We start from the raw sequence: 12,775 nt of genomic DNA, 5'->3' as shown, positions 1-12,775 counted from the left end.
GTTAGGTAATTTAACAGATGCATTATACTTATAAAATCATATTTTTTTACAATTATCGTTATCATTTCAATAATAATAAAGACTACGCTCTTATAAACAAATATTATGGTTTTCTTTTGTTAACATATAGTTGTTAATGTATAGATAACTTGTGAAAGCTATCTTAACTGTTTCTTGAGAATGATAATAATATGAAAATTTAATGTAATTTTGATTGTTAACATCATGTTAATATCCGCATTATTTTTAAGAATCATTTATCGGATCAAGAAAAATAAAATACATTGAAAGAGTTAATTCATTCTTCAATTAGTCATTTCAACTATTAATTTGTATAAGAGACATTACTTCCGACAATAAACCATGCTTGCTTTAAATATATGTCAAATTTATTAAATCTGGGATAATACAAAAGATTTAAATTTCACAAACAACGCATTAAAGCTAAATAAAGCAATATTCTAATTGTAAATATTTACCTGTTGGCTTTAAATTTTATTTATTCTCACTATATTCATAACTTAAATCACTTTAGCCAACTGCACTGTTTGAATTTCATAGTATCATTGATAATAGTCAGACATTGCAATAAATACTGTACCCAATGAAACAAAATGTTGGATACGACAGCAACAGTTTAGTCCGAATGGACTCGGATATTACTCGTGCTAGAATTGGTCATGCGCATTGAAGTTCTCTATTAGATAGGGATATTTTATGACAAATCAGAATATCCTTTAGATTCCATGTTATTTTATACAAATGTGTTGAATAAGTTGAATTTATGAATTACCACATTCAGCAATACAGAACAAGCAAAACACGCCATATAAATGATACATATGATAAGAAGGTACTTCAATGTTAGTCTGTACCATACTAACAAATAAAATAAAAACTTGTTACGAAGCAATTACACTGTAAGCGATAATCGCGTTTAAGACCAAGAAATGTGAAGAACAATCAAAAACATATGAAAAAAAAGTCTATGCTGGGTAAATATTAGACTGCATTCGTATTTTATATACACCATTCGCAATTTGGTGAGATGTGGTGCGATTATCCCTAACAGAGAAGTAATTCGATAGCTTCACACATAAAATAATAATGGTAATAAATATGTGAATATGATAATAAATACGATACGATCGATACGCAAATTTTTGGAACCTGCTGAATTCGGTCTCCGGTGCTTGATTTTAAAAACATTGCTTAACTTCATGATTCTGGGTCGGACTATAGCCGTACTCCGAAAAGATCGATAGTATTCGTTCCCGATCCATTTCCTTTTTTATCAAATGGTTAGATGGAGAGGATCCTTAGTAGTCCTGATTTTTTATTGTTTGAGATTTTTTTAGTATTTGAAATAATCTTTTGTTAAGTTGGCTTCATTTTTCCTCCATAATCTTCAATCTTCTTCATATCATTTAAATAAAAAAAAAGTTCGATTGATGATTATTTACCATTTTAGGGATGTCCTGAATAAAATAATCGTCATGTTAAGTTCTATTAGAATACTATTTGAAAAAAAAAAACATTTCGAATACACATCAAACGGAAATTGCAGCATATGTGGTACGGTTCGGTAATATATTTTTCTTTGTTGAGGAATGTTGTCATTTTTAGTTTGATTTATCAACGATGGTGATAAAATATTTGGTGTTTGAAGATAAAAAATAAAATATAAACTTTATTTTGATAATAACGATAAAGAAAATTTGAGTAATTTGAGTAATAATATGCCTAATTTATTTTTTTCGTCACATTATGCTTGCAACGAAGTTTCTCATATTGCTTTGTAACGAGGATCCGGTTGTTTATTAAAAACGGTTTATGTGGGGCAGCTATGGCAAACTTATTTCATCTGAGGGCCGCAAGTATGCATGTTTAGTGATCCGCAGGCCGGAATATTGAGAATAAAAAATATGCCCCATCTTCTGCATTAATATTATGTATATACTGCTTAAGATCAGTATTGTTAAACAAATTGACTTAATTCACTCTCTGCTTCAAAGCTAGAAAAGTGTGTTATTTACAAATTTGGTTTGTCATTTTTCTACAAAATATTTTTTTTTTCCTTTTTTTATCAAAGTTATCGGGTAGTATCCCTAAATAGCTAAATGCTTACAATGTACATATGTAAAGTAAGGCCGTAGAACAAACTCGAATATGCGGACGCAATTAAATAACGGATTGATTGAAATCTGCTGATAACCCTAACCTTTTATAAACATCAATCATTTTAAGCAGTGGATCATTTTCACCAAAAAATCGATCCAAAGAGGCTTCTTTACAGCTACTTCTAAGACCTCTAGAGGGAGTAGAAAAGCAAAAAAAATTAAAATTTATTTTAAGAACAGTGTAATGTTTTTGAACTAAAAGGATCTTCTAATAGTTCTAATCTAAAAGCTTAAGAGCTTTAGTGACGATATTTTGATAATGGCTAGATAAATTAAACTTACTGTCTAAAACAAGTCCTAAATCCCGAACCTGAGAAAAACGTGGAACGCTGTTTTCATTGATTTTGTCGTTACTAGTTAATTTGGCCCGGTTGCAGGGTTTCGCAACAGAACCTAAGACGTGTATACTGCCTGCAGGGCACATTTAACTGTTTTCATGCAAACATGTAGATAAGCAATCCTGCTCTCTTTTAATGTCTTTTTATTATGACCGTGTTGCTATCTTGGTACAGGTTTCCATCCAATTCTTATCCCGGTTTATAACCCTTCCATATTTTTGACATATTTACAAATGTTAGTATTTACATTACATTAGCAATCGTGGTCAACTTTCTTTTTCAGTATGTTTGACTATCGGCTGGACTCGTGGTACAGTCGTCAACTCGAACGACTTAACAACATGTCAATCATGGGTTTAACTTCCAGTATGACTGACTATTATCCTGCTATGGTTTATCAAAAAGTCACTAAAAACCAAGCCCCGGTGTGGCGCAGGCAGGCCTTGGCCGACAACGGTTGTTGTGGCAAAGAAGATGTTTGACTACTATATCATACTATTAAATGTCATGACATATGGGTCCGAGTCTTTCTTCCACAGGGCTCACTGTCACGGTTTATTATTGACCCGTGCCCCATCTTCTGCAAGACTATTTGTGTACCAAGCAGCCATGGGTATCCAGGAGATCTAAATGCTGATAGAAACAATTAAACTAACTTCATTCAACTGTGTTGCTTCATCATGTGCGCATTTAAAAAAACCATGACCCAGGAATGTTCTTATTCCTTGTATATTATTGTCCCATCACTTTTCCCAATAGGAGTTGCAGTTCATTTCAGTGCAGTTCAGTTGTAATGTCACTGCTGAACCATACGATTATTTTTCCCGCAAAGTAAATTTTCAATGGATGAATAAATACTAAAATTAAATAAATCAATTTTTTATGTTTAACACGTTGTCTGCTACGTGGCTATACACTATGTGGCTGACGGGTTTTTTTCCGATTGGGCAACGTCAGCCACATAGTGGCTAACACATTACACATTGTAAAATACGTGTTACAAGAGATAAATTTGCACATATTTGATCGGTTCTTTTACAATGCTTTTCTTTCACGGTTATTATTTCTTAAAAAAATGATTAAAATATCAAAATGAGTTTTTATTATATTTTCATAAATAAATGAGGATTAGAATGAACAATAATTATAAGTTCTTGTAGTTCATTTATTCATCCTTTACTTTCAATGCACAATCTTAAAACACTCATCACAAAGTTGAGGTTGGTCGGGATAGCTTGGACAATACGTAAACGATCTTTTCACAGTTTCACGTGCCTTTAATCGGCCCATGCTTTGCCTGTCATTGTTGCAGCATCGTTTGCATGCGCGTCGCATTTTTTCCCATTGGAATCTTGACGGATGGCTAAAACATGATTTTCTTGTTGCGGACTGAATTTGGTTGTGTTTTTGACCGGTATTTGTAGCAATTCCCAAGCAATCATCTCCCTAAATTCTCTTATTCCGATGTTCCTCTTTGTTGCAGTTTTAATAACCACTAATGCGTTTACTACAGAGGTTCCCAATAAAAGCTCGAGTCCTAGCTTGCGGTACCATTTGACGCCTTTCCTCATTGTTGTGGCATATGAGACCATTTGGTCCGAATAATCAATCCCACATTTTCCTTTGTTATAGTCTACTACAGTTAGAGGTTTTAGTTTTGTAGCAGGCTGATTCGAGTAACATTTTTTTGTAGTTTGTACCATGTATGGAGCATGCTTCGTTGATAACATTCTTACGTCGCGAGAGTCTTTCCATTTCAGAACCACAATTCCCACAAAAGTTTTTCATCAAGTTTTATACAAACATTATGAGCCAATCCAGTTTCTCTGATACCCTCCGAAGACTTTCCAGAGTAAATTTTAGAAGCTCATGTGTATCCTTCGCTTGAACATAACTTAAACATTTTAATTCTGTATTTGTGCGCTTTACTTGGAATGTATTGTCTAAAGATGAGTCTGCCACGCCATGGAATTAATGTTTCGTCAATAACGATGTTTTCTCCTGGTGTGTACACTTTCTAATACTTTTCTTGTTGTTTATCCATCAAATTTATTATTTTTCCTTGCCGATCTTTAGGGGATAAGGACGTGTTATCGGTGAAATGGAGATTACTGAGTAATATCTCGAACCTGTTCCGCGACATAACGGTAGATGGAAGCTTAAAATTGTATAATGTAATTTTGGACCAATAATTTACCACTGGGTTTACTTTTACCAATCCCATCCATAGCAATAATCCTAGGCACTTTTACATTTCTGCCGAATTAGTTGGTTTCTATTTGCTCATTCGTGCTCCTTGTGATAATGTAGCATTATCCAACTTTTGTAAAGCATATTTGCGTTCTTCCGAAGTAGTCCTTGACGATTTACATGAGAGTGTTAGTTTCGTTGCTGGCAAACTTAAACCAAATGATCTTATGGTGTTACTTGGTGATTTTAATTCACCATCACTCTCCTGGCAACCGTCGGCATCGTGCGTTAATCAGTTCATTCCTACTGGTGTATCTCGTGAAAATGTTTCTCTGCTTGATGGAATGTCGGTAAACGGTTTGCTGCAATTATCCGGCATAAAAAATATACGCGGAAGACAATTAGATCTTCTATTTGCCAATGCTGGCTTCTTGGAATGCTGCTCCCCCGTCATAGCTTCACCTGTTCCACTCGTCGCGCTAGACAATCATCATCCTGCTCTTGAGACAAGCGTGCTCCTTACGCACTCTCGCCCTGCACCCTCCCAACGAATACCTACGGCTCGTATGTTCAATTTTAGAAAATTGGACTACCAAAAGCTTCATCGTATATTAGCCGATACCGATTGGTCCTTTATTAATGCTGACTGTGACATTAATCAAGCTGTAGCAGCGTTTACTAATGTAATCACTTCCGCCTTCCCTTCCTGCTGTCCTCTCCTTAAACCCGCTCCTAATCCTAAGTGGTCGAACAGAGCTTTACGTCTATTAAAATCGGATAAAAACCGCGCTCAACGCGCCTACCGTTTAAATAATACTTTACACAATCTTTGTGTATATAAATATGCGGCTAAGGCTTATCGTCTTCTTAATCGCCATCTGTATCGTCGCTACGTTCGGCGTCTTCAAATGCGCTTCACTATTGATCCTGGGTCATTCTTTCGTTTTGCGAACTCTCGGCGAGGCTCTGCTAGCCTTCCATCCACCCTGTTTCTTGATCTGTCCTCTGCTACGTCCAATCCTGATATATGTAACCTATTTGCCAAACATTTCTCTAGTGTATTTGTCGATCCTAGTACTTTTAAGGTTCCTTTGGACGTGGGCTTGTCTTACACGCCCTCTGATGTGATATCATGTAATTCAGTCGTTGTAAGTGAAAGCCTAGTAAAATCCGCTTTATCCAAACTTAAAACTTCGTTTTCACCAGGCCCCGATGGCATCCCTGCCTGTGTTTTGAAAAAATGTGGCAATACCCTCACTCCTATTCTCACTCGTCTTTTTTCTCGCTCGCTTAGTGTAGGGATTTTTCCTAGTCAATGGAAACTAGCTTGGCTTGTTCCCATTTATAAGAAAGGTGACCGCACACTAGCATCAAACTACAGAGGCATTTCTATTATCTGTGCGTGTTCTAAAATCCTCGAGTCAATTGTCCATTTATCTGTAATGCCTTGTGTAAAAAATTATATTTCTACGGAACAACACGGCTTTATGCCTAATCGCTCAGTGTCCACCAACCTAATGTGTTTTTTGTCTTCTCTATATCACTATCTGTCTAGTGGTAAGCAAGTAGACACTATCTATACCGATTTCAAAGCGGCATTTGACAGTATACCTCTATCATTACTTGTTGCTAAGCTTCGAAAACTAGGTTTCGGTGGCTCTATATTGCCGTGGTTCAACTCCTATCTTGAGAATCGTTCTTATGCAGTTAAAATCTGTGGCTCTTTCTCTGAATGCTTTCTTAGTTCTTCGGGAGTCCCTCAAGGTAGTGTCCTTAGTCCCTTACTGTTCATTCTCTTCCTCAATGACTGTACTTCGATCCTTCCTCCTAACGGCTTCTTGCTATATGCGGATGACGTTAAAATTTTTCTTCCTGTATCTTCTACAGCTGATTGTCTAGTCCTTCAATCCTGGCTCTGTAAATTCTCTACATGGTGTGCTTCTAACGGTTTAGTCCTGTGTCCTCAAAAATGTTCCGTCTTGTCTTTCTTCCGATCTTCTACAAGTATAACTCATGCTTATAGTGTCTGTGATGCCCCTATTCCCCGTGCGTCCTTGTCTAAGGATCTTGGCGTCTTCTTTGACCCGAGTCTTTCTTTCAAGGAGCACACGGACTATGTCATCAACAAGGCCAACAAAAGTCTTGGTTATATTTGTCGCATGTCCACTGAAATTCGTGATCCCTTTTGTCTTAAGTCCCTTTATTGTTGTTGGGTCCGTTCCGTACTGGAATATGCCTGTGTCATCTGGTCTCCTGTCCAACTATCTCTGCTCCAAAGGATTGAGAAGATCCAGAGACGTTTTACAAGGATCGTATTTCGTAGGTCGCTGGGTCATCACTCTATTCCGCTTCCTTCGTATGAGGATAGATGCACTTTATTAGGCCTTGCCAAGTTGGAGCACCGCTTCTCGGTCGCTCAGGCTTCTTTCGTCGCTGGCATATTGCTCAATACGATTGATACCCCTTCACTTCTGTCGCGCTTACATTTGTATGCACCTTGTCGCACCTTACGTTATCGTTTTCGTCTCCAGTTACCTATATGTCGTACACGTTTTGCTCGCAATGAGCCTTTTGTAAGAGCTATGTCGTCTTTTAATAGTACTTATGATCTGTTCGATTTCAACATATCCTATCCTGCCTACCGATCCCGTCTTCGCTCCTTTTCCGTACCATAAACTCCTTCCAACTCCTTCGTGAATAATTGTTATACTATAGTCAGTAAGCACTATTGCTGTAACCCAACGTGGCCGAGCAATTAATAAAATAAAAATAAATAAAAATAAATAAATATTTGTTTGTTTGGGTTACAATCATTTCAATGATTTCCTCGTCGACGAATAATTGAAACACGTTATAAGGTCATATCCAAAGGCGGCAAACTTAACTGATTTTCTTCCACAAAAGCAAATGATTTTTGTCGACCGGTAAATTCACTCCATGCAGTTGATTGGATTGTGCTTTTTTGTTGCGGTGAGCCCTCGGGATTTCTTTCTTCTTCTAACTCCAATTATCTAAAAACATGGAAGTGCAGATTCGTCACAATCACAATCACTACCATCGTAATTATCAGACTCAGAATCAGAGGATACTATTCTATTTCCAGTATTCTTTTTTGGTATTCTGATGTCTTCCTCATCGCTGCTCTGTGCTTCGATTAACTTTGGCATGTTTGCTTCAAACATTTCTTAGGGTGATCAGTTAACCTTGCGCTTAAAAATCCGAAGTGCAACTAAAGTGATCAAAACAGCAGGTGCTCAACCCAGCGAAAAAAATCATCACCTCGTAGGCAAGCACACAGTTGAACAATTGATTACAGGTAAAAAGGAGGAATTCATGTGAAATGGGAAGAGGAAGGGGAATGTGCGCGAGCGACGGAATGTGCGCGAGAAGGAGATAATAAAGAGAACGTGCGAGAATGAGCTAAGAAGGAGAACGCGGTTACGGCGGGTAACGCGGAGCGAGAGAGAAGACGGGCAGAAACTATAAAAGCGGGGCGCGCTTTGGGGACGAGGAGTTAGTTTGGAAACGATACGGGAACGGATACATGTGCACCACTAAACGAATGCAAATAAATCGTGTAGAACTCTATTTTCCGGTGTCCTTATTCACTTCCCATATCACAGCTAACTTCACATTCATAGAAGTGATTTTGTCATAATCTGATACATCCGATTCCCTTGCAAGCAGTAGTTGGAGTCGGAATATCACCGACTTTTGCGAGAGGTAAAGAAAGGGAAGGGAAGGGAGGGGAGGGTGGGTTCCAAGAATGAAATTCCATGGAATTAGCCCAACAAACGACATTGTGGAGCGACTGAGACAACAAAGAGAATTGGTGAATTTGATTTAAAAGAGAAAAAATGCAAAAGCGAATGCATTCGTTTCAAAGAGTGATTCCGTGGCCTGACGGGGCAGTTCAGTGGGCATGTATGGTGGCAGACAATGTGTTAACACAACTCGTACTAAGCTTTATCAACCCATTTGGGTATAGAGGCCCGATTTATGGGAAAAATAAACCCATTATATGCATGTTTTAAAGTTGTTCACTTAGTGCTAGTTATGCAGCTCCGATGGTTTCACTATATTTTTTTATTTATTTATTTATTTATTTATTTAAATCAAAGTTATCGGGCAGTATGCCTAAATAACTAAATGCTTACAGAGTACAAGTTTAAAGTATGGCCCTAGAACTAACTTGAATATGCTGACGCAGTTGACTAACGGATTGATTGAAATCTGCTGATAACCCTAACCTATTATACACATCAATCATTTTGAGCAGTGGATCATTGGCACCAAAACCAGTCGATCTAAAAGGGCTTCTTAGTAGCTCTCTATTTCTAAGACCTCTAGAGGGAGTAGAAAAGCAAATAAAATTTAAAATGTCAGGTGCATCAAAATCTCCAATTAATAATTTATGCATAAAAGTTATCTGAGCCGTAGTTCTCCTATGCTGTAAAGTCTCTAAGCCAAATAGTAAACACCGAACATTATACGAAGGACGTGGAATTTGGTTTGACCAGGGAAGACGATGAAACATAACAGGTGTGATTTTTTTCTGAATTTTTTCAATTTTATCTATGTATGTGATTTGATGGGGACACCAAACTACACTGGCAAATTCCAGGATGGGACGGACTAAAGAACAGTATAATGTTTTTAAACTGAAAGGATCTTTAAAGTCGGCCGAGACACGTAAGACAAATCCTAACAGTTTAAGAGCTTTAGTGACGATAGTTTGCATTGTACCTAGCGTTTTTGGGTTAATGTACAATTAAAATTGTAATTGTTAAACGTTCATAGCGTACGATTTTGCAATCCTTTCAAGCAAGCATTTGACTGCACTTGGATCGAAGCAAGTACATGATAGTTTGATGTAAGTCTTTTTATTTAAACGTTTTGAACTACACAATAAAACACTACTACGCATGATAAAATGGATGGAGCGAGGTAGAATCTTTACCACAGAATTAATTAGAGTCACTGGGAATCATTTAATAATTATTGATACACTTTCAACACGTGTGTAAAAGAAAACAATAATGTCTTTTGTTCTGAATGTATCAATGATTCAATCACTCTACCATTGCTTGTTGCGTCGGAGAATGGCAACACCGCAAATAAATTAAAATCATCCAAGCACCCATGGTTGGTTAGCAAAACCGTTCTGTAGTGAGTAACATTTTCGTACAGGAAGATCCTACAGTGAGCAATTGTGTCACCTATGAGCGTAACGTCAGCGTCACCTCTTACTTCGTTTTGTATAGGGAGACTAGCTCAAGATGACCCGGTTACAGGGTTTTGCAACAGAATCCCGAGTGTTTTTGTATCACTCGAGACTGTACTCAAACATCTTCACATGCAGTTCTGTTTCCCCTATCGATATATCGATATTTTCTTTTATCGATATTTTCTTTTACGATCGAGCACATCGTCCTTACATGGCCTGAAGAACAATTCTCCATGATGTTTGGTTCCTAGTTGCAGCATCTCAACCATGTAGATACCCATTCTCCGACAAAACTTACTTTATCTAATCCAGATTACCAACCCCTTCTTGGCGAGACATGAGTTCGGTATCCTCATAACATGCCCCAGCGATCGTATCCTGTCAGCCTTCACAATCTTCAAGGTGCTCTATCCGTTGTACAACACAGCAAACTCGTTGTTCATCCTTCTCCTCCAAAGTTCATGCTCGAACATACCACCAAAGGTGGTCGGAAAAATGCGTCACTCAAACACGCTCAAAGCGTTTACGTCTTCCGCTCGAATGATCCAGGACTCGTGTCCACAGAGGACCACCGGGCGAATCAATGTGCGTTATATCTCATATTTCATGCGGACTGAGTCTTCTGGATCTCAGCAGTCAATGAAGCCCATAGTATACACGATTCCCCTGAACGGAATTTGCTACTGATATTGTTGTCCAAAGCCCCGTATGTGTGGAAGGACAATAGAGGAGCCGATATAATGACGAGCTATACGAGATGTACGGCGACCTCACTGTCGTACAGCGTATTAAGCTCGCCAGGCTCCGGTGGGCTGGACATGTTGTACGCATGGAAACGGACGACTCAGCCCGTAAAGTCTTTTTAGGCCGTCCACAAGGACAGAGCAGGCGTGGTAGGCCCAAATTGAGGTGGCAAGATGGCGTGGAGGCGTCCGCCATTAAGGCCGGGATAACGGACTGGCAGACGAAGGCGCGAGACCGTGAGCGGTTTCGGACACTCCTGAGGCAGGCCAAGACCGCAAAGCGGTTGTAGTGCCGGATAAGTAAGTAAGTAAGTTATTGTCCAAAGTAGCGACCATACCAAGATAGAAGAACTCCTCTATGACCTCGAGACTGTCGCCGTCAACTAATAAAATGCTCCCCAGTTGGTATGAGTCTGATCAATAATTGTTGATTTGCATTTGAGTAACCTGCGTTTACACGCCTCACACACCTTCGCTGTTTCTCAATAATGAAACATTAACCAAGTCATGAAACAATTTCTTCGGCTGCATAAAAAATGACACCTTCCAGGGCGATGTTGAAGAGCAGACAGAACAGTCCGTCACCTTGTCTCAGAGCCTGTGTTCGTCAACAGTACCCTGTGCGTTTCGAACAATTCCGACATCAAGTTTGATACTCTTTCCTTGCACTGCACCTCGTTCATAGTGGCTTCTACCATCCGGATCAACTTCCCAAGAAAGTGGTACCGTTGCAAGATTTTCTATAGCTAAGACTTAGGTTTTGTAGGCTGCCTGCAGTCGATGAATAGGTCAGTGGTGGATCTGCCTCCAACAAACCCTGCTTGGTAGCTGCCGACGAAATTTGTAGCTAGGGACGCATACGTGCAGAACAGGGTCTGGGGCAGGATCTTGTAGGCGGCATTAAAGACTAAGATGGCACAAAAATTCGAGCATTCCAGCTTGTCGTCTGTTTTTTAATTTAAATTGTTGCGAAAGTCATTTAAGAAAAGGAGATAATGTAGATATTTCTGCTGGGGAAAAAATCACAAAATAAGTTTTTATTCCTTCCTTTGACTTGTGTGGTTGTAAGAGGTCTAGAGACGCATTCTTCGGCTCTATTTATACTCTCTCTCTCCCCACCGCCATCGTAAACCGCGGTTACAAATGGAGGGCACCTTAGCCCTATGCCTCCGCTGCGCAAAGCGACGGAAGAAATCATGGCGTTCGGAGAATTTTATCATGCCATCTTTTTCCCTCCAACGGCAAATTTGTCAAGCAGCTCGTCGAGCTACTCGTCCCTAGCTCCGCCTCATACCCCTCGCATGAGCGCGCTGTCGAAGGTTTGGATGTGTTGGTGCGTCAGACGGCCAATCGCTGTCAGCCGTCGTCCGTGCTTTTTCCCTCCATAGCGTTATCTCTTTCTCGCGTGTGGTCAATACTCGCGAGCTGTTGTGGCGCCTAAAAATGCCGTTAACAAACATTGCGGCGATGAAGTTACATTTTTACAAATCAAACAAAAAAGCGCAATAAGTTCAATTGCTGCAATGTAAAAATGACCAAGGAAACGCTAGCTCAAGCTGGAGGGTTTTGCTGTGTAACGGGCAGAACCTTAATTCGCATTTACACGTTCAGCCTGGCGCTGATTTTCATCAACTTTCCTTTCCACCAGCATCTAGAACGCAAGCTGATTGTGAAACCGGCATACTGGAAAGTTCACTAGCAGTCCCTGGGGCATGTCATTGTGCTGAACGTGTTAAGCATTAAGCATAATTTTGTTACCTTAATCTTTTGCTTTCGTATGCTGTAGATTAAACATATATGCTGAGCAGTTTGCGCATGTATGTATGCAAAACTGTCGCCGAATCTATGCTCTTCCGGAATGTTATGATCGATCGGTCAAAGAAAGGAAGGAGTTCATGACAGTGGCAGAGTAGGGAAATCGGGGGCCCTAGGCGGAAAGACGAGTTGAGGCCCCTGTAAATGGAAGCTGATGACCGGGAGGAGGGATTACTGGCACACAGCCGTTGGGAGATTGAACAGTATACTTAAATTGCCGGCGGATTGGGGGGAAGGAGGGGGGTGCCCATGGGACCCCTACGATAATCGGTCACCTAAAAT

General features: G+C 39.3%; 1 protein-coding gene across 2 annotated transcripts in view; it reads right to left on the bottom strand.

The window, feature by feature from the left end:
* The window catches only part of LOC1274421 (uncharacterized), a 151,268-nt gene extending 150,582 nt beyond the window's left edge, over positions 1-686 (bottom strand). For both annotated transcript variants that reach the window (XM_061641834.1, XM_061641833.1), the window contains exon 1: positions 480-686. The gene's annotated coding sequence lies outside the window, so the exon portion shown is untranslated. The remainder of the gene's footprint in view (positions 1-479) is intronic.
* Between the last annotated feature and the right edge of the window lie 12,089 nt (positions 687-12,775).

This window comes from Anopheles gambiae, chromosome 2 (assembly GCF_943734735.2).
Source record: "Anopheles gambiae chromosome 2, idAnoGambNW_F1_1, whole genome shotgun sequence".
NCBI lineage: Eukaryota > Metazoa > Arthropoda > Insecta > Diptera > Culicidae > Anopheles > Anopheles gambiae.
This window is presented reverse-complemented; position numbering and strand designations above follow the sequence as displayed.